Source organism: Typopeltis vanoorti, chromosome 8 (genome assembly GCF_054136105.1).
Source record: "Typopeltis vanoorti isolate ZY-2024b chromosome 8, IOZ_Tvanoo_1.0, whole genome shotgun sequence".
NCBI classification, from domain to species: Eukaryota; Metazoa; Arthropoda; class Arachnida; order Uropygi; family Thelyphonidae; genus Typopeltis; species Typopeltis vanoorti.
This window is the reverse complement of record NC_143556.1, coordinates 49,248,079-49,271,167: the sequence shown is the minus strand read 5'-3', so window position 1 is coordinate 49,271,167 and position 23,089 is coordinate 49,248,079. Positions and strand designations below refer to the sequence as shown.

Sequence of the window (23,089 nt, the reverse complement as noted above, 5' to 3'; positions counted from 1 at the left end):
GATATTCTGAGGATCATGTTGAACGTAGCATTTCGGTCAGTGACCGAAATGCTGCGTTCAACATGATCTCCCAAATATTTGATGGGATCACGTTGGATGCTTTCTTGCTGGAAGGGTGCAGATCCAACGTGCCATATTGTTACCATGACCTGGTCTGAAACAATTCCCAAGTAAAGATTGGTGGTCAAAGTGTGTTCATTGGGGATGAGAAGACCCGATGATGTCCATTAGAACAGTCCCCATACCAGGATAGCTTCATCACCGGTCTATTTCTGGCCAGTCGTGAAGTCCGTGTAGTCATAATGTTTTGATTCATGAGTGTATATTACCTCGAATGCTCTAAAATATGTCTGTATGTTTCGAACCTTTTCAGTTCGAAAATATTTCTAATGTAGAATTCTTTAGGTTTGTTTAAAGACTTGTTTTACAATCTTTCGTAAGTGGGAGTTCACATAAAAAAAGCAACTTTAAAGTTGTTTGTGTTCCTGTAGTTATAAACACCTACTTCACATGATCCTTCGATCATAGAGACATTCTAGAACTAGAAATGCTCTATCTATTTAGAATCTGAATCTCCTTCACATGATCCTCGTCCATAAATCGATCACATGCTGCAATAAATCGTAAGGTATGTATTATGGCGTTACATGATCATTCAGAGACATATGGAAGGATTATAAACATTCCTAAATGATTATATGGTCCTTCACTATATTTGTTATAAAGGATTAACAAAGCAGCCTTAGAAAACTTGTCAATGCGATGTGTTCAAAAACTATTAATTCCAGAGAGTTATTATATTGCACAGCTCAACTAAGATGTGGGAAATTGTCTTTTTGAAAGTGGAGATGAACCTGTCCGGTATCCAGACGTTAAAGGTGAAGTAGCTAGGCGAATAGTTACTGACGAGGACAATCCGTTTGACTTAAAGCTGTGCATTGTTCGTTGGAGAGAAGCGCGATCTGATAGAGACGAATTAATTATTACATCTAAACTGTGTGCACCTTATGAATTATTACGTATTCAGTTACATCTCGCACGTAGGCCTAATTAAAACAGGATTTGTTGTGGAAATTAGGTATCCGGTCACGGTTAGTCGTTTGTTAAGAGCGCCATCTATCATAGTGTCGCCTTTAGCGACTGCCTGTTTGTTAGAATTTTTCGCATACATAGCGGTCATTTGAAGAGACGGAAATTGATGTAAATAGAATGCGAAATTAACACCGAGAAGGTTACGGTGATAAAACAAGATAGTTGGCACGATGAAAAGGCCGTACTTCGCTTTTCAAACTTTGTTAAACTATAATGAATAGTTACTACCATCTACAATTTAGGCTTAAACATTCCTTCAAAGTTTAGACTTAGATTTTGTTTTTATTTAGTCGAAATTTTATCTACAGCAAGATGTGCATCACGGGGGGGGGATACTCTTTGAGGGTACATTCGTTAAGTGTGAACACCACTCGACTCACCATCGGATCTTAATAGAATGCTTTTATAGTCTCCTACTAGGGAGGAGTATCGAGGATAAGTAGACACATGTAGTCTTCTGACCTCTGAATGTTCTCCGTGTCATGCGGTCAGTAGAATGCTGTCCGGTTGCTAAGCAACGCAACATCTCCGGAAGTGGTACAGTGCTGTATCAGCGAGTAAATGTCTGTAGAGATAAGGAGGAAACCGCTAACAAAACCAAGGCATTACAAGCAACTCGCCTTGAGAGGTTGTGTGTGTGCGCGCGCGCGCGTGTGTGTGTGTTAATCACCCAGCTTCCAGAATGACGCAAGTTTTCGAACTTAAAGGGTGAAATGTTTGGTACTCCCAGGGAAAGTATTGGCCAACTGGAATTTTATGTGGGAAGTTTTCACGGTGACTTCGAAACTGGAGCATGGGAGAGAACTTTTATTTCCTTGTATCAAATGGTCAAAAAGACTGTAAACGGAATATTGAACGCAATTCAAAAAGTCAGGCTACAAATTGTTAGTCTAACTTTTCTCAAATTACAGTATTACAGATAACAACCTTTTTTTTCATTTGTCCATTTCTCTACACACGTACTGAGTTCTTCAGTAACTCGGTATTCGTGTCTTTACCTATTTACATGCGAACAGATGGCTGATTTGCAATTCACTGATATCTCATTGAATTGTGCCGTTCACACCAGATGTCATTTTAAGGAGAGCAACTTGTTCTCTCTCTCTCTGTCGACAAGATTAAAAAGCCTTGCGAGAAGCAGGGAGCGAATGGGTGAACCAGCTAGAAAGAGAGAGAGAGAGAGAGAGAGAGAGATAAAAATAGACACACACACAAACACAGAACATGAAACAGTTTTTCTAATTTCAAGACGCGGACCTGCTCTGTATGCAGTGCCAAAGGAAAGAACGAAATTAGCAGGATAAATTTGTTCAGTCCAGGAATGCGTGACACGTCAGGAAGATAAATAGGGAATTTTGATGCAAAGCTCAATCAAACAACAAAACTGCTTTGCTGTCCCCCTTCATTAATTCCGGAAGGCTTTCTATACGTATGCTAATGAGAATGTAGTAGAAAAAGAATTCACAATTTCTCCCTATTAGCACCTGGTTTAAGCTAAAGATACTCGAGTTTTATACAAGTTCCACAGGGGAAACAGCTGACACATTCACAGACCTTCCCTTATCACTATGACAACGGATTTGTTGCTCCAAAGGTTTCATGCTTCAATGGGTTGTATATAGCGCCCTCTACCAATGAAAAATTTGAAAGTCTCCGTATGTTCTGAAATGCATGTTTATTTTGTAAGCATTTCTGTTTTAATAATTTTCTGTTTAGTTTTTTTTTAGTTTTTGACCAGAAAGCTTTTGGTGCCAACCCACACTCTGATGAGCAGTTAACGACACGGAAAGTAGTCTAAAAACTATAAATGTGACAGAAGCAGACCGGTTTGTAATGCAAGGCCTCGACTTTGCGCGCGCGCGTGTGTGTGACTAGAAATAAGAATTTTTTTTTTTTTCCCTAGGATGATTCCACTGCGGTCTGTGGTATAGATAAATTCGCCAGTGTTGCTTATGTTAGCTAAAATTGTAATTGGCTGGAACTTTCCTCATATACATGCCATCCATTTCAATTATTACGAAAAATTAACTTCATTAGTGGAAATGCACACCGAAGCAAGAAAACATCCGAAAGAGCGGGGAACGGAAAAAAAAATTTTTTTTTGGATGTTCCATCGTGAATTTGGAATGTTGTTCGTGCCTTTTGGTTACAGACACCCGTTGAAATCCGGAAGAAAATGAAATACATTTAAGATTTTCATTGTTAGTTGGTACCAGACACAAATAAGAAAAATGTTTTTCCTGCCCGCAAATCTAACAAGCTGGCCATGAAGCTTTCTTCATTTCGTTTAATTGTTGGTTGTTATTCTTACGGCGAAGAAAGAGACAAATCATGGATCGTTCCCTGATTTATGTTTAGTTTTGCATGCAACATTTAAATCCACGTTTCACTTTGACACGAGGTTCCGTGCTCCTTAGATTACATACAGTTAAGTTTCCAGCATTCAACCTACTTCAGATAGATCCATTATAACAGTTCATAATCTCAATCTCTTCTTTTCCGTCCCTCACCAATCTCCTTATCGCGTTTTTGTACGGCTATCTTCATGTATATTTTCGTTGTAATTTTTTAAGATTAACTTCTGTGTAGCTATCTATTTATAAAACCATATTTGAGTTGTCCAATCAAAAGAGGGGTACACTGTTATTAGGAATTTAGCGCATTTCCCAAAACGTGGCTAACCTAGATAATTTAAACGATCGCAATATCAGCTACCAGTTAAAATTGGTCACGTTGTTTAATGACCCTTTCTGTGTATATATCTGTGTTTGTAATGCATATACACCCATACAATATATTGAATATAATATAATATATATGTACATTTATAACAATCTCACCTGCCAAAGGTTGTAAACCTAATGCGCTTTGAGTAGATTAAAGAATGGATAATCCGAGAACTCTGCTCTACTTTTTCAAGTTTCTTCTTGTTGTTGTTGTTATGTACCACCAGTGGTTTTCAACACTTGATATTGTAGACACAGGCTCTCAAACTCACTTGGTCTCTTTTCCCTCTTTCAGCAGTTGTAAAATCATGTAAATTTAGTTAAATGTACTGTCGTCCTCACCTTCGCATACCCTTAGGCTTCCCCAACATAAATCAGAGACTATATATGCTCGGCTAATGTTGTGTGTGTGTGGAGTGGTTGCAGTTTTCATTAGTGTATGTTTTTTAAATATTTTTCAACGTATATTTCTAAATATTTTTTTCAAATATTTGAATCCTGTTTGTTTATTCGAACACTCACTACAGAACAACACGAAGATTACAGGATGAAGGACTCTACCAAAGGCATACATTATTATCCCTATCCTAGAATGTTAACTTTTTTTAAAATCTTAATTTAGTTTAAATAGAAATATTCAGTAGCCTTGTAAGTCTTATCTTCCAACTTAAGAGTTTCCCTTCTTGGACATGTATTAAGACAGAAACTTATTGTTGGCCATAACAAGTAATGCTGATTACACTCAGTAAACAGAATGAAGCGCAGAAGCACATACTTTTACTGTTTTATTATTAATCGAGGAGAGAAATAATGTTGCAACAGGACGCGCTACATTGTTTCCAAACTCGTTACCTTTGTTCATCCTGTTAAGATGAAAATTATTATCCACAAGGGACACACGTATATCGATGCTTTCGCCTTAAATATGTACTTCGTGAGTATGCTAGTAGAATTAGTAATGATATGATGGTTAGTTACAAAGAAAGACATGGACATCCTCGTAAATATGGACACACACAAACTAGAAAACACTTCCTATATGATTGGAAGTGTTTTCGATGGTTTACCAGATCCAATATTTGAAGATTATTTAATGTTTTTCAATACTGATTCGCGAGTATCATTGCTGATAAATAGAATTATTTATGATAATACTAGTTAATATCAATATTCCATTATTTATTCAGATTGCGTGATGTTTTCATAGAAATTGAATCAATAGCTAAATCGTCTCTTTCTGTGAGCTCATCAATATTTGAATGAATAAAGATGTGAACATGAATAAAGAGCCCAGCGCGTAAGCTTTTATTACGCGGAAGTCACTTGAGTATAGAAATAGGGAGAAATTCCTTTTTATTTCATAAAATAAGTATATTCTAGATAGGTTTTCTTTATGTCTTTTTGTCGTTGTAAAAAGACATAAAGAAATAACCTCCGCATCTCAGTCGGTATAGATGGAGCTCTTTAGTTGAAAAGACCTTGGTTCGAGTCCCGTCTGTGAGTCTTTATCTGGAATTTTCAACTACAGATGGGTTAGCCAGTCTCAGACGGAGATGGAAAGGTTTTTTATTCCGAAAATCACCCTACGAAAGGCAAACCGGCTCCTTGAATATATCTATAAGCATAAAATACTTACCCTTACTGGGATGCAGAAGAGGAATGGCAAGCCGGCTTCATTAAATTGTCTAAAAACAAGTTACTTTTGGATAGGCCATCTTTCTCCTTAAACCTGGTAAACTAAAGTCAAGTATACAAATGTAGTTCTACATTGAACTCATTTAAAATCTGATTCCGGAAAAAACGTAACCTGCTTTCCAATATTTGAATCGCCACTGTAATGGTATGAACGCACGCGCCTGTCAGCCAAAGTTGAAGTCACGTAAACTCTCATGAATGTGTTTAGACACCTGAAGATTTGTTCTTCTTAAATTGTGAATTTCAGTTCTGTAAGTCATTTAGATTTTTTTGTAATAAGTATTTCCATACATAAAGACCAAATATTCACAACATTTGTGTTTTGCAGGTAAGCATGTTCTACAGGGGATAACGACCTTTCTTCTTTTTTTTGAATTAAATGTCTAGCCCTTAGAGAAGCATTAAATACGCCATTTAAATTACTGTGTTGTTCACTGATATGTAAAAGTTCAACAACAGAAGGTCGAATATGTACGTCGAAATAGAACGCTTATAATACGAAAAGAGCTAGCAGAGAGAAACGGAGCTGTTAGAATTCCAGTTTTGATTAAGTCCGACAATTGTTCGCACTTGGATGTTAAGAAACGTCGTAATGTTGTTGTCATAGCAACATTAGCAGAGTGGCAACAATGGAACTGGGGAAGAAAGGACATATCATTAAACATCTGTGTAAAGTGAACGGTTAGGCAGCGCGAGTTAGGGAATATGGAGAATGATTAATCGTGCTCTCTGCTAGATGGCTATCTATGCAAATATTCCTCCGTTTGTGGTACGTAAGCATTGATTACAGTGCAATGGCTCAACAGCCACTGTCATTTATCACAAATATAGGTCGTCAAGGATCACAATACATCGTGCACACATGACTGGAGTTGCGCTCGATTTTCGGTAGAGAAATTCGAATAAATGAGCCTTGAAGACGATGGTTTTGACTGGATCTTAAAACAGAGAAGGCCCACAAAAAATAACTTAATGTGTCCTATGGGGGTTAATGAAGGTCAAAAGCCGACATTCGAGAAATATAAAAAGTCATTAGCCGTAGAGGTCGTCGACTAGGAAATAATAAGTGATAAGAATTCTGTCTTAGCTTGTTTTATGCAATCAGTCCACATCAGACTGCTGGAATGGAAGGTAATGGATTTAGTTCGTGATTGGGGGTTACAAATCACCATGTCAGTGGCAGATGTATGGTAGATAAATCGTATCTCGTTCGTCGCGTGTATCGAATTCACCCTGATGGGTTTCCATTTGTTACTGGAGAAACAAATTCCAGAATTTTGTCTGCTTTCTCTTCTCATTCTTCATTTTTTATATTTCCATGTCCATGTTCCTTTCACTCGACCCTATCCATTGTCCTTATTTCTTCATATTTCCTTCTCTCTCTCTCTCTCTCTCTCTCTCTCTCTCTCTCTCTCTCTCTCTCTCTCTCTCGCCCTCTCTTTCTGTCTCTTTTCTGCTCATTCATTCGATTCCGCTTTCTCACTATCCTTCTTTTTTCTATCTCCCTTTTTCTCCCACTTGGTTTATTCTCATTCCTTCTTTCGTTTCTTCCGTTCTGTTTTCTCTTGTTTTTTTCTTTCCTCCTTTTTGTTCTAGCTTTCTGTATGTTCTTCCTTTTCTGTCTCTCGTACTTTCCACACTAACTGTCTGCTTTCCTCCTTTCCATCTTCTTCGTATTTTCTTTCTATCTTCCCTCCGTCTAGCTTTCGCTTTATTGCTTTTTTTTTTCTTTCTTGTTTTTTTTTTCTTAACTTTAATTCATTTTTCAACATACACTCTTGTTTTTCTCCTTCTTCATTTTCTCTCTTTTAGTGTTCTTTTTTTTTTCACTTCCATTCTTTTCATATCTGGCATCTTTGCTTTCTCTCTCTCTCTCTCTCTCTGTCTTCACGATCCCTTTTTTCTTCTTTACTATCTCCTGCTAAGTCTTCTGATTTTCTCTGCCCTCTATCTTTGATTTTTTCGATTTTTTTTCTCGTCTTAATTATTATGATATGTTCACAGGACACTTGTGTATTACACAAGTTTCTTTCAGTTTTATCCTTTTCTGTTCCATGATCTCAAAAAAAAAGATGAAAATATTCCCATTCCTTTCATATACTATTTGATTTTATGGCTCAAAGAGAACTGGAGTAAGGATTAACCGAAATGAAATAAAAAGTCGTATAGACGTGTTTTTCTTAACTTTGTAAATGAAGGGCAAACATAATCTAGAACTAAGAAATTTAAAAAAAAACATATAAAATTCATTTACTAAAACGGTTAATCTAGAGAAATATATTGAAATGAATACAAAGAAGTAGACTTTTAACACCTTCGACCTAACCAATCAATGACAATTAATTGCAGTAAATCTAACTTTTGATATTTTACCATTAGTTCCGATCTTAAAGATTTTCTACCATATCTGCATAGGCGCATTTTTTTTATGGCCTGCTATTATTCCGTAGCGAATGCAACCCAGCCTTGACGTACCTCACACTGTTGCTGTCTTCATTGGCCGATACTATCTTGTCTCCGGAAGTTAGGCTATTTCTGGATCGGATCTGTCGTGGATAGAATATTCTCACCAGAGGCCCACAAGAAGCATCTTGATAAAGCCGGTAGGCGGCGTTTTGTGATATGTCCAGAATTTTCATCGCCCGTAGATGACTACTCCCTTAAAACTTATCATTCCAGTTTTAAACGCGAGCTCCCACAAAAGACGGTAGTTTGAGGAAGATGAGAACACACACTCGCGCGTACACACGCACACACAGACTGAAATAGCGAGAATTCTATAGAGAAGTTTGTATGCTAGCGAACTGGTAACTATTTTCACGCTTGGCAGACTTTACATTTAGCAAACTGTGGAAACTTGATATCAGCCACCGTTGATGGCTTTTCTACACGATCCTATTCAAGCCTAACGACATTCACAGATACGGTGAATATCTTTTGGTTAGAAATCAGCGAAATCCCCATGCAGCAGAGAGAATATTTAAAAGTCCTTGACGAAATCGATAAGGGAATTACTACACCCATAGGTACCAACAGTGAGTGAGTTAGAAACACGAAACTTTCCTCTATTTTCTATTCTATCTCATTTTAGGATGGCAAGTGAGAATTTAAAGATTATGTTATTTGGTTACGTCAAAAATTTCACTTTCAGATAAAGCTTCAGTTTCCTTGTAGTTGTTCGCAATGTTGAGAAAAATCTTCCAGGGATGAAAGAAGCATTTGAAATGTATTTAATAACTTCTGTTGAATAGTTGTCTGCACCGGTGTGTGTGTGTGTGTGAGAGAGAGAGAGAGAGAGAGAGAGAGAGAGAGAGAGAGAGAGAGAGAGAGAGAGAGAGAGAGAGAGAGAGAGAGAGAGAGTAAAATTACTTATTCGGATGTCATCGTAATACTATATAATCGTAAAATTCACTTTTATAGTCTTCCTGAGGATGAAGAATTTTTGCTTTCTATTCTTGGGACATCTTTCTGATTTCTCTATCTTTCAAAGGGTAATGCAGAAGTTTGTTGCGATAAAAGGAACAAGCCGAACATAGCCTATAATGTTTAATATCGTGTTCGAAGTTTTCTTTCACTAAGCATGCCAAACTAGTTTTCGGCGACCTTTACGCTTGCATCAGAAGTCCAAAGTCTTCTTTTTTGAATGTGCACTTTCATGCTTTATTTCTTTTTCTTTTTAGCATTTCTTTAAAATTCAATCCTTTCAGAGAAATCGTCAATTTGGGAATATGAAATCGTAAGAGAGTCATATCTGAGAAATATGGTAGAATAAGATTTGAAGTCACCATTGAAGAAACAAGGCAAAATGAGCAGGTGCATGATAATGGTAGTAAGACAATTTCCTTTCGCCGCTTCGCCAAACGTTTTCTACTTACAGCATCTCAGGTATTCCAACGCCCCCCCCCCCCCACAGGAATGCTACTGATTAACTGTATATCCAAATGGAATAAAGTCGTGTTTCCTATTCTGCCTTGTTGATACATTTCAGAATTCTTCTCCTGTTTTTTTTTTAATGTTGCACAGAAAAATTAATGTTCCTGTTTGTTTAATTAAAAATAAGATGTTGAAAAGTGCTAGAAGAACTAAACAGAAGTAGATAAATACTATGTCCAAATACTACCGAAACAATTGCAGGTGGATCGTAGCAAGTGAAACCATTGAGAATAATTCATTTATTATGTAAATCTCTTTCAAATATTTCTTAATTATAGTCTAAAAACTTTCGAATTACAGTATTTGTTGATCGATCAGTAAAACTGCTTCCCAAACGGGAGTTTTAGAATTATAGATCGCTTCACTTGACGATGCGATTTATTGCTCATGAATGTGAATAACTCTTAAAGGAGAAACAACCTTTAATAAAGAAAAAAAAAAACATGACCGTCAATGTATAGATTTGATATTTTTCTATAACAGGATTGAAGTTCTATTTATTTCCACGCAAACTTTTTTTTATTTTCTTTTGCGAATATTTTTAGAACTATCGAATGTCTTTGTCATCCTGACATCCAATTACTCTACGACTGACACAAAAACATGTCGACAGACGAAACTGGCTCTTTTAAGCGATGAAGGAAGTTGCGGTCGTCTATGACAGTTAAACTAACACGCAACTGATGTTTCCCAGTAAATCTGGTACGTTAGTTAGTAAGAAGAGACCCGAATCATAAAGACGTTAGTCTTGCCACTCTACGAACATTAAGTGACGATTAGTCAATGGGTACGAGAGTAAATTAGTCTCTAAGCGACATATCAATTGGGAGCCATTTTCATCACAATTTATCATCTGGCGCCTTTAATACAATAATCCTTACTAGCTTAGTTTTTATAGGCTTTTTTTTGGGGGGGGGATAAGAGGCACCCTAAATTTGTGTTTGTAGTCATAAAAATAAATAAATCTTTATAATAAATAGTACATTTTATAGAAATGTTAGAAATATATAAAATCGACTTTTTCCGTTTTATAACATTAAAATGCTTTAATAATATTTTAATTCAAGGAATAAAAAAACTTACTAAATATTATAATTTTAAAATTAATAAAAACGAAGATTTTATTCTTATAAATTTTTTTAAAAAATTGAAAGAAATCATTACACCTTTTTATTTAATGTATAACATTCGTACTTCATGATTTTTCCAAGATTTCTGTCACTAAAGAACCCATGTGGTGGCCGCGAAAGAATAGCCCTAAAGTAAATCCATGCGTGTTGTAAGAGGTGACTAAAATGGACACTGAGTTTCGAGAGTTCGCTCTCTCAGGTTTCTTCCGGAATTTTGCTTCTGGTGAGGGGGGTGGGGCTTGATTTCGGGGAAGTTGCCATAGGAGAGCATTTTGAGTCTCTGGGGATGGTGTTCTCCGGCATGGCCCGTGAGGGGGGGGGACTTGTCGGTGGATGCTTTTCCCTGGAATATGAGCGGGTTCTGCTCGGTGGTGGGGGACCCGGTCACTGAGTGGAGCCAACGCTGAGTTGGACGATCTTTCGGCCACTATTGAGTGGTCTAGGGATCGTTCTAATTTTTATACAGGGCTTTACTTACATATCAGCCCCAATGTAGCTCATGCATGTCGTACGAGGCGACTAAAATGGATATCCAGGGAGGGTAATGGATGGCAATGCTGTAGCCAATGAAGTTCTAACTGAGGCTCGGCTATCGCTGTTACCCTCCCATGATCAGAGCTTTACATAGCTCAATAACACCCTATCCTTACACTGTCCTCTACAGATAACGAGGAATATGAAAAGCATTCTTGTTTCGCCTTTTTAAGCCAGTCCTTTTAAGGATTATGGCTGAAATGAAATTGATTAAATTTGAGTAATACCGAAGCTATCACTTAAAATATAACTGATTAAATTAAAAAAAAATAGTATTGCAAAATACAAAGCATTTTTGCACATTTTATTTTCATCTTAAAAAGTTTTTTTTAAAGTTTTCTTCAAAAAATTTTTAAAATAATGAAATAAACAAATTTAAGTAAACAAAAAAGTAATTTACAATGAAATATTTTTATAACTTTAAGACTTTTTTCAATTTATTAAAAGTTAATTCAAAAAATTTTCAAACCATAAATTTTAAGATATTTCATAGAACAGAATACAAAGCAATACGATCTTACCGCGTAAAATGTTAAACACGTTATTTATATATTCGAGCTTTGGTTTCCAGCACTGCGATAGAATATCGATTATTTTACATATAAATACTAATTTGATAAGTAGGGCCTTTCGTAAAGAAAACTACCACTGATTGATTCTTCTACACTCTCGCTAATCTACTGGATGCAAAGTGTACTTACTGAGATGCTAATGTACCCTATGACATTACGTAGCCATTTGCAAGGCATGCAACCCCCCCCCCCCAACGTGATAGCGAGAGGATTAAGATCACCCCTACCGGGAAGCAAGGTGTATTGCATAAATCAAAGTTCGTATCTTGTGAAAGGTAAAAATATTTCCTTAGCGGAAATAGTGTGCATAAAATATCTACTTCCCATATATCACTTATGCAAGGTATGAGCTTTTCCAACTAGCTTTGCTTTATAAGCAAGACGTGCATCAATACTTCTGAGCACGCAGGCAAAACATTACTGAGTTCGCGTGATGCAAAAGGTATACATCATACTTTTTTTTTTTTTTACTTAAGATCTCCCCAAAGCAAAATACGATAAAGCAATAAACATATGCTTTGGATACGCCTGTGAAATCTACAATATGCCAACATTCCAAATAAAAATATGTTTTGTAGTTTCATCCGCAAAGGAGCCGTTAACAAAATAAAAAAAATGTCTAAAATCAATTTGCTAATGAATGTGTATCGTTGTGGATTACGGATATCGTACGTAATGGAGTGTTGTTTAGAAAAATTTATTGCGATTACACTATTGGAAACGTACTGTACATTGTAGTCATGCTTATGGCGTCCATCATTTTGTTTGGTAACAGTCTTGTAGGAGGAATGTTTCTAATTAGAAAAGTTAAATTTTTTTTCAGAACTTTATTCGTCCGTATAAATTTTAAAAGAATGGTTAACTTTTAACTAAGAAATTATTGGTTTCTGTAATGGTTTTTATTGACTGCACAAGCATGTTCCAAGATATATGAGTTATAATCTAATATTTTCCATAGTGACCGCTAGATAACACTTCTGCAATTAGTATAATGCTGCTCGGCTAGGTGTAAAAATTAATAAATAAATATTCTAATGTCTTTTATGCTCCAAAAGGGAATAGGCGGGGCTCTTTTAGCTCTAAGTAACTTTTTGAAGACAGGCTGGCAGCCAATCTCAGTCCAAGCTGAGTGATCCCAAACTATCAACGAATCAAGTTTTTCAGATTACGAATCAAATAACGTGTTCGTGAAAACAGGAACGTGACTATCTGCTAATTATCTCTTCAAGAATCTGGAAAAATTACACATTTTTTTAAGATTCTCTACTATGAGAACTACCTGCTCACTCTGCTTCGTCTGTTCATGAATTTCTAGAAATATAGTACGACTATTGTTCCTCATTCTGTTTATTCTCCCGGAACTGGTACACTGTGACTTCGTTCGTTTTCTAAAAGTCAAGTTACACTGAAGGGAAAATAATTTTTATTGCATTATAATTATTAAAATAAAAAATTCCATGCTACACTCGCTAAGTTCTAAATAACAGGACATCATTATATATTTTCAGTTATGGTGCAAACACTTGAAAGGGACATAAACATGTAAAAAAAAATGTAAAATAAAAAAATAAATTAAATAAAAATATAAAATGGACATAAAATATACAAATGAGAAAAAATACAATGTGGAAGTGATCACATCTGGTTACAAAATAAAGCTGTATATTTCAATTTTCATACAGTATAAAAATTCAGTCAGAAATTCTGTTGCTATGGTACACATTGCGCCTTCTAGCGGACTCTCTGAAATTGTCCACGAAATGTACATATGGACTAAAAAGCCTAAAAATTCTACAATTTGTAATGTAAATTGTTATGGCAAAGAAATTGTGTCAATTGTTAAAAAATATTTTGTTTGACTACTTTTTTTCCTTCTTTTTAGAATAGCGGCATTACTTATCCACATATCTGTACGCTTTGTAATAAGAAGTGAAAATCCACCTGTAATACTAATAGTTATCCAATTGACAAAAGATAATCGGTGTTTACATATATTGCGTGTATCAATTCAAGTATTAAGATAAAGTGTGATCACAGCACGTGCATGACGTGATATTTTCAAATTGCTAAATATCCATTTGTGAAACTTACATTGGGTGACTCTAAAAGGTAGATGCAGTATTTAAGGATGTGTCATTTAAGAAGAAAATATCCAAGGTTTACTTCGTTTCTCAGCAACAACAGTAAAACCAACAATTGGGAGAAAAAGAAGAAAAAAAAGATTTAGACAGAAGTCGCAGTCTATTCCACAGGGACCGTCGTTATCTAACTCACATTACTGTAACTAAATAGCGAGCACGGAATCGGTAGTCACTGAGAAATTTCAGCAGGAGATTTTGTTCAACCTTTGCTTCACTGATTAATCGATGTCGTTGTCTGGATAGTCATGGGGGTAAACTTACCCTCTGACCCTCTGATATTACACTCCACTCTGACTTACAATCGGATGAAGGTCAGGGTCACAGTGCAAGTTTATCTCGGGAATACCTGGATTCCAAGTTGCCGGGGAAAATGCTGAGCTTTAGTATCTGTCCCCCGTCGCTACCATCTGAAATCTTAATTGAGTCAAGTCTATAGCGTAATAGACTTGACTCATTTCGAAACCCAGGCGAAACATGATATTGCGAATTTAAGAGGAATCTAGTAGTAGGAGATTCAAGTAAGTTTATGAATAGTGACAAGTCGTGTAAGCTTTGGAATTTCAGTTTATTGTGTTTGTTATCTGCATAAGATCTTAGGTCATATTTACGTTTTGAAGGGAAAAAAATATTCCTCAAATTTGACATTTTATTTTTATATTTCATTTACGCGTTTAAACATTCAGGAGATAGACATTCACTTAAGAATTATGTATACTGTACGCCCACAGATGCGAGACCCTTCCACACTTCTGCGCATGTCAAAAGAAGGAGAATCCATTCCGATATAGGGTAATCAATGCATTTCGTGGGATGAGTGTTTATTATTATACGTCGGAAAATTAGCTTTTCTTTTATGAAAATTCTAGTTCTTAAAGTGGTAACTATTTTGCTTGTACAATAGTTGGAAAATTTACGTGTAAAGCATGTGATTTCGCGTGTTGGTGACCAATTCGTACCTCCTTTATTTCTTTCTCCCCTTCAGCATGAAATGACTATTCTTGGCACATTGCCAAGGTCGGCTCTACGAAGTGTGGGCGTACAATAGTAATACATAGTGCTAGTTATGGGATTATTCGAGTATGATTCTATAGAGAAGAAAGATTATCTAAGTTCATAGAATCTCCTGTAGTCCCTGATTCTCTTTCTTAATAAATTAATTCGAATTATTTCAGAGACTTTTGTAGCCATTCCATATTCATAATAATATGGAATGATAAAATGAAATTTAATTTTTTAAAGTTATAGAATACGTTGTCCATTTGATTTAATGACGTTTAATTTTTTTTTAAATCAATACCCACGATATTAGCTTGGCTTATTATCTTATAGATGAATAGCAGAAGAAAAAGATTGACGCAAAATGTTGCCTAGAAGATATTTTAAAATCACTATCAATCATTCCTCTTTTAGAGCATAAAATATTTATCATATTGATAAAATATTATATATATATATATATATATATATATATATACACACACATACACACACACACACATATTAGTGAGAGTAACGCGTGCGCACACACGAAAACTAGTGATAACTCTATTTCAAAAAAAGACATTTTTGCTAATTACAACTTTATTGAATAGAGATGAACTAATTCAGCCCAGGCCGTCATTATTTATACGACCTCGGTGATAGTACTTGGGCAGGGAGGTTTAGTTAACAATAACAAAAACACTGAATTGACAATTATTAAAATATTCAGCGCACACAACTCTTTGTGTGTTGTTAGTGAATCATGAGTGGCTGTTTGGATGTCAAAGCACGCCAACCTACCAAAAGCTTCTATTCCTGTCAATAGAAAAGGCTAATTTCTATGGCAACTCCATATTACTTCATCGATTTGAGGTCTACATCGAGTGTCCTGCATCGCAAGACGTTCATGCCAGTCTATAAAGGAAACCAATATGGAAACCTGCAGGGGTGTTACCACACATACAAATTACCTGAGGAGATGTTCGAATCTAGAGGTTAATCAGCAAATTTTTTTTTTTTTCGTTGACGATATTTTGCGTTATGACGATAGTATTCGAAAAGGGGTCCGACAAGAGAAGACCCCTTCGAGTATAAACGCACTGTCAGCTACTGGGGGGTTCGCTGATGAATGTTCTTATCAAAATCCCTTCCACCGGTAAATAATTCATGGCTGCCTGTACCATGCACGCTATTCATTATTTATTCTGAGGCACCTGGCAAATACTGCACGCACCAGCTCGCTAGACTGTATGGCAAGGCGCCGCCAGCAGTTCCCTATTGATTTTTGGCTTACGGCAAACCCTTGGAAAGGTGACAGGCACCAGCTACTGGTAGAGCTGCTTGCAGGCGTAAGAGAGCCTTTTAGGTGTGTGTGTGGTTATTTCGATTCTACTCTTCCTACAGTATATTTCCTATAGTTATTGGTGGAAAGTGAACCAGTTATCCGAGAAAGTCGAATAAGAAAGCTTATCCATTTCTACATTCCCCCGCCCATTCTCTCTTTCCAGTAAACTACCGAGGATACTAACATGGAGAATTGGAAAACACTTGAGGTTAATAGCCTTGATGCTGTACAACATTCTAAATGTGAAATCAAATCATCCGAAAAGAAGATTTGTCTTTAAGTGAAGAATGAGTCTCAATAGTGATGGAAAACATTAAAACTGTACGTACGAAATAAGGAAAAAACATAAAAACACCAACAAAATATAAACATCCGTGTCAAAAGTAGGAATGATGTTTAAAATAACTTATTATCTATAATTACCTAATATGCCGTATATAATTAAATAGTTAAATACATTATTAATATTTTATTTGGTATAAATGCTCATTATCAGTGGCAATTTATTATTATTTTTTAACCATCCACCGTTCTTTTCCTGTATACAAATCTAAACATATTAATCATCTTAAATTACCTTTAGATAAACATATCAAGACATATAACATATAATTTGAACTACACGTGCCTTAGATAGTTGCTTTCATCAGATAAAAACTGCTAACTTCAGCCCTTGGCTCTATAAAAAAGTACTGGCAAACGAATGCTATTAATCCTAGTTTTTAAATACACTGTACTGTGTCCAGAGTACTTGATATCTGTGTGCTTACCCTTGACTAATTTAAACTGCTCGTCTATAACCGAAGAAACAATATTAATTACGATATTGAGTGATTTAAGCTGATAATCTCAGTCTGGGAACTGTGATTATAAAATTTAATCTGATAGAGTGCTACCACAAAATATATTAGGTCGTCAAGATTGTGCCACGCCCAGAACCATCGATAGAAGGACAACAGCAGCAACAGGAGGGTTCTACGTGTTTCTACTTTAAATACAGATGTAAAGGCTTGCTACTCTCTCCTCAACTGACAACCTATTAGATTGTTAGTTGGCAGTTTTCCAGAGAAGGTACTGTACTTGGCTGTTTGTCACACCGAAACAATGAGAACTCTATTTTTTTTCTTTTACCAAATAAAAAAAAACCCAGCAAAGTTATTTACTGTTTTTCTATACAAACAAAAAAGAACAGCGGAATTTTGCTTAAATAGCAGACGTCTGAAAATGACATGTAAAAATGTTCATTTCTTCGAAATTGTGTTACTTAGCAACTAGCTCGTGAAATGATTGTGAGTAGAAGCAATTGTTGGTTGATTTCAAATAGTTGTTATTGGACTGTTATTTGACTGATTGCGTGCGGTTATAATATTTTGTCAAATCACCTTTTTTCCCCCAATTAAAACAGTTGTTTTCATTTTTTGCAGAAATGTAAAATATCATTTATTTATTTTTTTAAAAACTTCATTCTTACAAAAAAAAGACGTTTTTTGTATAAATGAGTCACAAGACATCCTTGACATCCCGTGTTATCCAGCTTCCTGCTTTAGTTTACATTCAAATGTGTGAAGACGATGTGTTTATTATCTCAAGGAGAATACGTGTGAAAGTTTACATTATATGAACAATAAGACATCTGTAGAGAGTCAAAACTCGGATGTGTATATATGTGGAGAAGGAAGAAGGCTAAGACCTAACACCCAAGAGTTTGGAAAATTAGGTAATATTTTTCAACATAACATAGGTCAAAAAATTTGGATAAAATTGTGATCGATTCGTCTTAAGTATAAATTTAGATTTCATTAAATTAATTTCATTTTTATCTAACTCTAATAGTCGTCAAATATTAAATAATTTCTATTTATAGAGTTTTTAATCATAATTTTGGCACATTTTCTATTCAACGATTGTTGAAAATTAAAAATATAACAACCAAAAAAAGTTATTGCATCCATATGTGGTAATAGTTTCGACTGCGTACGGCAGAGGGCGCCTCAGTCCAAGTCCAGACAGTAGAGTTGACAGGAATTTTACAGCCGCTTGTGTAAACATTAGCGTGTTTGAGGAGAGTCTACAGCCTGGAAAACCAGTCGTTAGGATATTGTATAAACACAGAGCACAGGTAGAGGAGTGGAATGAGGAACGAGATGGGCTACGAACCTACAAATGGCAATTGCAGATGGCACATCGCTTAAGGAATTGAATTTAAAGTGTTTGTTTTGTCGACGATCGATTTAAAAAAAAAATATATTGCCACTTTACATTACTGTCTTATCCTTTTTTAGGAAGGTAAAAGAATTTAAATATTAGTTTGTTTCACTTTTCTAATAACTCATATTGATAATGCGAAATGAACCACGAAGCATTAACTGAAGTATTAGAATTATTTGAAATTGTAATCTTATCGATTGCTAGTATTTTTGAATGGTTTCCGGGAGAAAAATACCAACTTGATTCCGGTTCCGGTTCTGGATTGGAGGCATAATTTCAGTTATCTCTCCCTGATACTGCTTAATTATACTTCCAAAGCAATTCCCCGTTTTGGAATAACAGCACTTTGTATTTCCTTGTAGTATGTTAGATGTTGATTTGATTCCACTTGACTTCGTTTCTGTGGGAAATCTTTTGTGGATAATCGAAAGAGGTGATTCCCCAAGAATGCGAAAGGTCATCTCGGTTACAGTATGCGGGGGAAAAAAATCAATAATTAGTCAAAAATATTAAAATATTTTTGACTAATAAAACTAGACGATATCGTTCAGGTTTTTAAATTTAAGTCCATCTTTTGTATGATACTTGGAAATTGCCAATGCACTGAATATTGGTTTTCGAGAATGAAAACTCCACATTTGCTAGTCGAAAATTCCAACTATTTTCATTTGATACGAATTTGATACGTGAATAATGCTAGGAAGCTTCCGCCAGTTATCGACGGGATTTAATCCTGGACTTCATTCTTAAGGCAGTCGTTATTATTAACTAAGTTTACGGAGTTAATATAAAAACAACAGACTCGAATGTTGATAGAGAGGAAACAGAGGTTAGCAATAACAGAATATAAAAGTCGGACCTAAGGGTGGAATTTCTCTGGATGTCAAATTTAAAAAAAAAAAAGTGCTAAAAACGGGTATTTAAAGTGTTAAACATCTTTTTAAAATATATCCAATATAAAAAAAAAATGCAGTACCAGGTAGCAGATGGCAATGTTATTGCCTTGTATGACACTACAAATTTGCTTAACGGAAGTCAGAAACATAAAAAAAAAAAAAAAAAAAAGCAGGTTTATTTACGGAAGTTTTCAGCTTACCATCTCTCTCTCTCTCTCTCTCGGCAAAGAATATACTACAGAAAAATCTTTTTGTATGGATATCAAAAACAATTCGCACCAGTATAATATCATGGACACATGTTTCCTTAAAAGCTTTAATTTTTATTTTCAATAAAAGCGCATTTTATATCTTTAAATTATCAGAGATTATTGGTATGCTAATCATAAAGATATCCTAAAATATTTTTACATTTTTTAAATATGATTATTAGTTTTAACTTGAATATGTTAATCTTCGTTGTTGAAATTAAAAGTAGGCCTCGTCTTGCTTTATAATACAGAAAACAGAATTAATTAAAAACATAAGATAAACATCACGTGGATAACACAGGAAATACAGCTCTGATAACTGTGACGTAATAATACTGATAGACATAATGAAGAATAGATAGAATAGATTTATGAAGAGAGTGACAGAATGTTGTAAATATTATCGTTGTTGTTGTTGTTGTCTGCTTTCAATGATATTGGTTATTTTTGTTTAGATTATGCTAAATCAACTAAGTCTGTAAATGAATTTATTACGTCTGTCAATCTGCACGTGTTCTCTTGCCAGTTTGCATGCACTGAAAAAAAAATTTCCTCTGTCACCTTCATATAAGATCTACAAACTCACCTTTACTTGAACCTTCACCATGAAGTTTAAATTCATCAAGAATTCAATAGAATTATGCGCCAATGCTATATTCTAATTAATATCACAAACAAAATAAATTGTCTGTGATAATAATTAATATATATTCTTATAATATTATGCCTTCAACTCGAATAGGTGGAGAAAAGCTATAGGTAGTCAGCACGATGATGAAATATAACCATATCCTAGTATATCAATAGAAGCAGTACCGTAATTATTACACGCAAACAGTAATTTCCATCTATTTTGTGAAATCCAATTGGCGAACATCGTGGTCAACTCTCCTACTAGCATTATGAAGAAAAGCAGTAATAAAATAGACAGAAAAAGAAGAAATCATGCGATGGGGAAAAAATAGTCATAGGAGATGCGATACTCTACACACATATAATCACTTGCGCCACCTGGTGATGCTTTCCAGCACCAGAAAAGAAATCGAGTAAAATAAATAAAAAAAAGTTGATTGGTTACTACGGTAGAATATTAAAGCCGTTTACCACTCTTCTGCTACCGGAGAAAAACTAAACGCTTAGCAAAAGAGAAGAGGATACATTTGAAGCAACAGGGACCGACCATGTATCATTCGGCTAACCAGACAAGCATTTCATATTCGCTCGTTCCACTCTGCAATTGGTAGCACCTGACGCGAATACACAATACGCTATTATCTGGCTCACGTCTCCATACGTGCAGGTCCGGGGAGGGTTGAGATATGATTATGGTGTGGTAAAAGACGCCTCGGTCATCTGGCTCTAACAGCATTACGCACATTATATGATGCCTGCCTAGGAGAGAGACAGGATCAATGAGGTCACTAGTGCTCTGACCTCATTAGACAGGAAACGTTGAGGAAAGATGCTTCGGATCTTTGTCTCGTCTACGTCTAGGGTCACTAGGGAACAGACGGCTTGATGGTTTAGGAACTGCCTCAAGAAACAACAGGGAAGCGCGAGCTACGAAAGCATCTCCCCTCTCTCTCTCTTCTCCTTGCATCTGCAACCTCAGGTCTATAGCAGCTCCACCACACTATCGATTGGCAGACGCTCCGAGGTGAAGTAATTGAGATAGTCTTCACGCCCTTACCGTTCACCCCCCTCGCTACGGAGAAAAGGTGCAGAATTCCCAATCCCACATGGGATACCTCCCCTGTGCATGCAGCTGTGGAATCCTCTTTCATGATAGAGTGGGCCAGGAAATGTTCGGTGCGCACAGACGGGATGAACGAAGAGAGAGAGAGAGAGAGAGAAGACATCAGTAGGTTACGGTAATTGTGTATAAGTGTAGCTAAGCCTAATGATGCCACTGGGTTTTCGAGAGCTCGGTTAACGAGCGACAACTTAAAATCACTTGGATCGTTTCATCCCATTACCACTTGTTACAAATAGCATCTTGCCTGTTATTTAGAAGTTTTGCCCAAATAATTATTTGCTGAACGATTCACCTCATTTAAAGTTATGATCCATGGCTCCTCCCCTTTTGCCTCTTCAAATTTCTCTCGCGAGATTTATTTAAATCCAAAGAGAGATAAAGAGGAGGGGAAAGCAGGATGTTTTCATTAATTGAAACTAACTCTACAAGGAGTACGGTGAATTAGCTAAACTCCCCTTACGGTAGGTTTCTTTAGATCCACACGCATTTATTCAAATTCGCCACTACCCACCCTCTCGCTCTCACTTACTTCCCGAATGCACAATTGGTGAGTGAATCGAAATTCTTTTCCATCTTTTACGGCTTCAATTATCTGCTTTTTTATGTGTAAGCTAAAAAAAAAGAGAATTTCTTCGCAAAGAGGATATTGAGGTCATCGAAGACGTGAGGGTTTTTTCCCCCAGTCTAGAGAAAAACCATCGATCCATGTGGTAAATGAATTTACATGCATTCTCAAAGGTGGCATTACTTGCGCTGGTTTTAAATGAACTGGCAACCAATGCTGAGCGCTTGAAATAAGATAAAATTTGATATTCCATAAGAATATGCCGTAATCTGGTTGCTATAACAATCAACTCTCTCTCTATATATATATATGCTAAGAAACTCATATATATGTAATTTTCCGTGAAAGATTGTAAATTTACATAAATATTGTCGACAGATAATTTCTTTCACTAGTAATTCAACATAACCTTTTTTTTTCAATCCATTTTATGCCTCCAATAATCACGTGATAGGATCGAAAAGAATATTATATTATATTATATTATATATGACACTTAAGACCAAAATATTGAACCACTAAATAACAATGATCGTATATCATGTTATTTTGTTATAAATATAAATGTCATTTTTTTTTTTTTTTTTTTTTTTTGGTGGGGGAGATGGACTGAGTCCTTGACTCTTTATCCCTTCATCTGATTGAAGAAAATATGTGGGTGGGGTGTTATTTATCTATAAGCTCTGGCCATGGCTGGGTAACGGCAATAACTGAACCTCGGTTAAAACTTCATTGGCTACAGCAGTGTTTCTCAAAGTGTGGTACGTGAAAGGTCTTCAGAGGGTACGTGGCAATTTTCGGCTATGCATCATTAACGCATGGAATCATTATTAAGAAAAAAAGAATTATTTTAAACGTATATATTTCTCAATAAATTATATATTATGCATGAATTCTCCTACTCAAATTGCGAGTTACTATCGCCATGACGTTCGCGTCCTGACGACGGTAACTCGCTCCCTGTGGTAAACAACGCCCGCACTATACTGAAATGACAGTATAGTGCGGGCGTCACTATATTGAAGACACAAGAAAAATAAGTAGTCTTATTGTATCACCGAATAAGGTACAGAGACATTTGCACTCTGTGTAATATATTTCTCAACAAATAGTGCAATTAGAGACAACTGGATAAAAACGTCACTAACTAATGAATCACATCTCCCCTCCAACAGAAACTGCTGTATAGACTCAAGCAAAACCATATGTTGCCGGTGCAACATATGGTTTTGCTTGACACCACCCCTTCGTGAACATGTTAAAA

General features: G+C 35.8%; 1 protein-coding gene across 1 annotated transcript in view; it reads left to right on the top strand.

Annotated features, from left to right (window-relative positions):
* Ddr (discoidin domain-containing receptor 2) overlaps positions 1–23,089 on the top strand; it is a 418,242-nt gene that overhangs the window by 19,844 nt on the left and 375,309 nt on the right. The gene's annotated exons all lie outside the window — the stretch shown is intronic.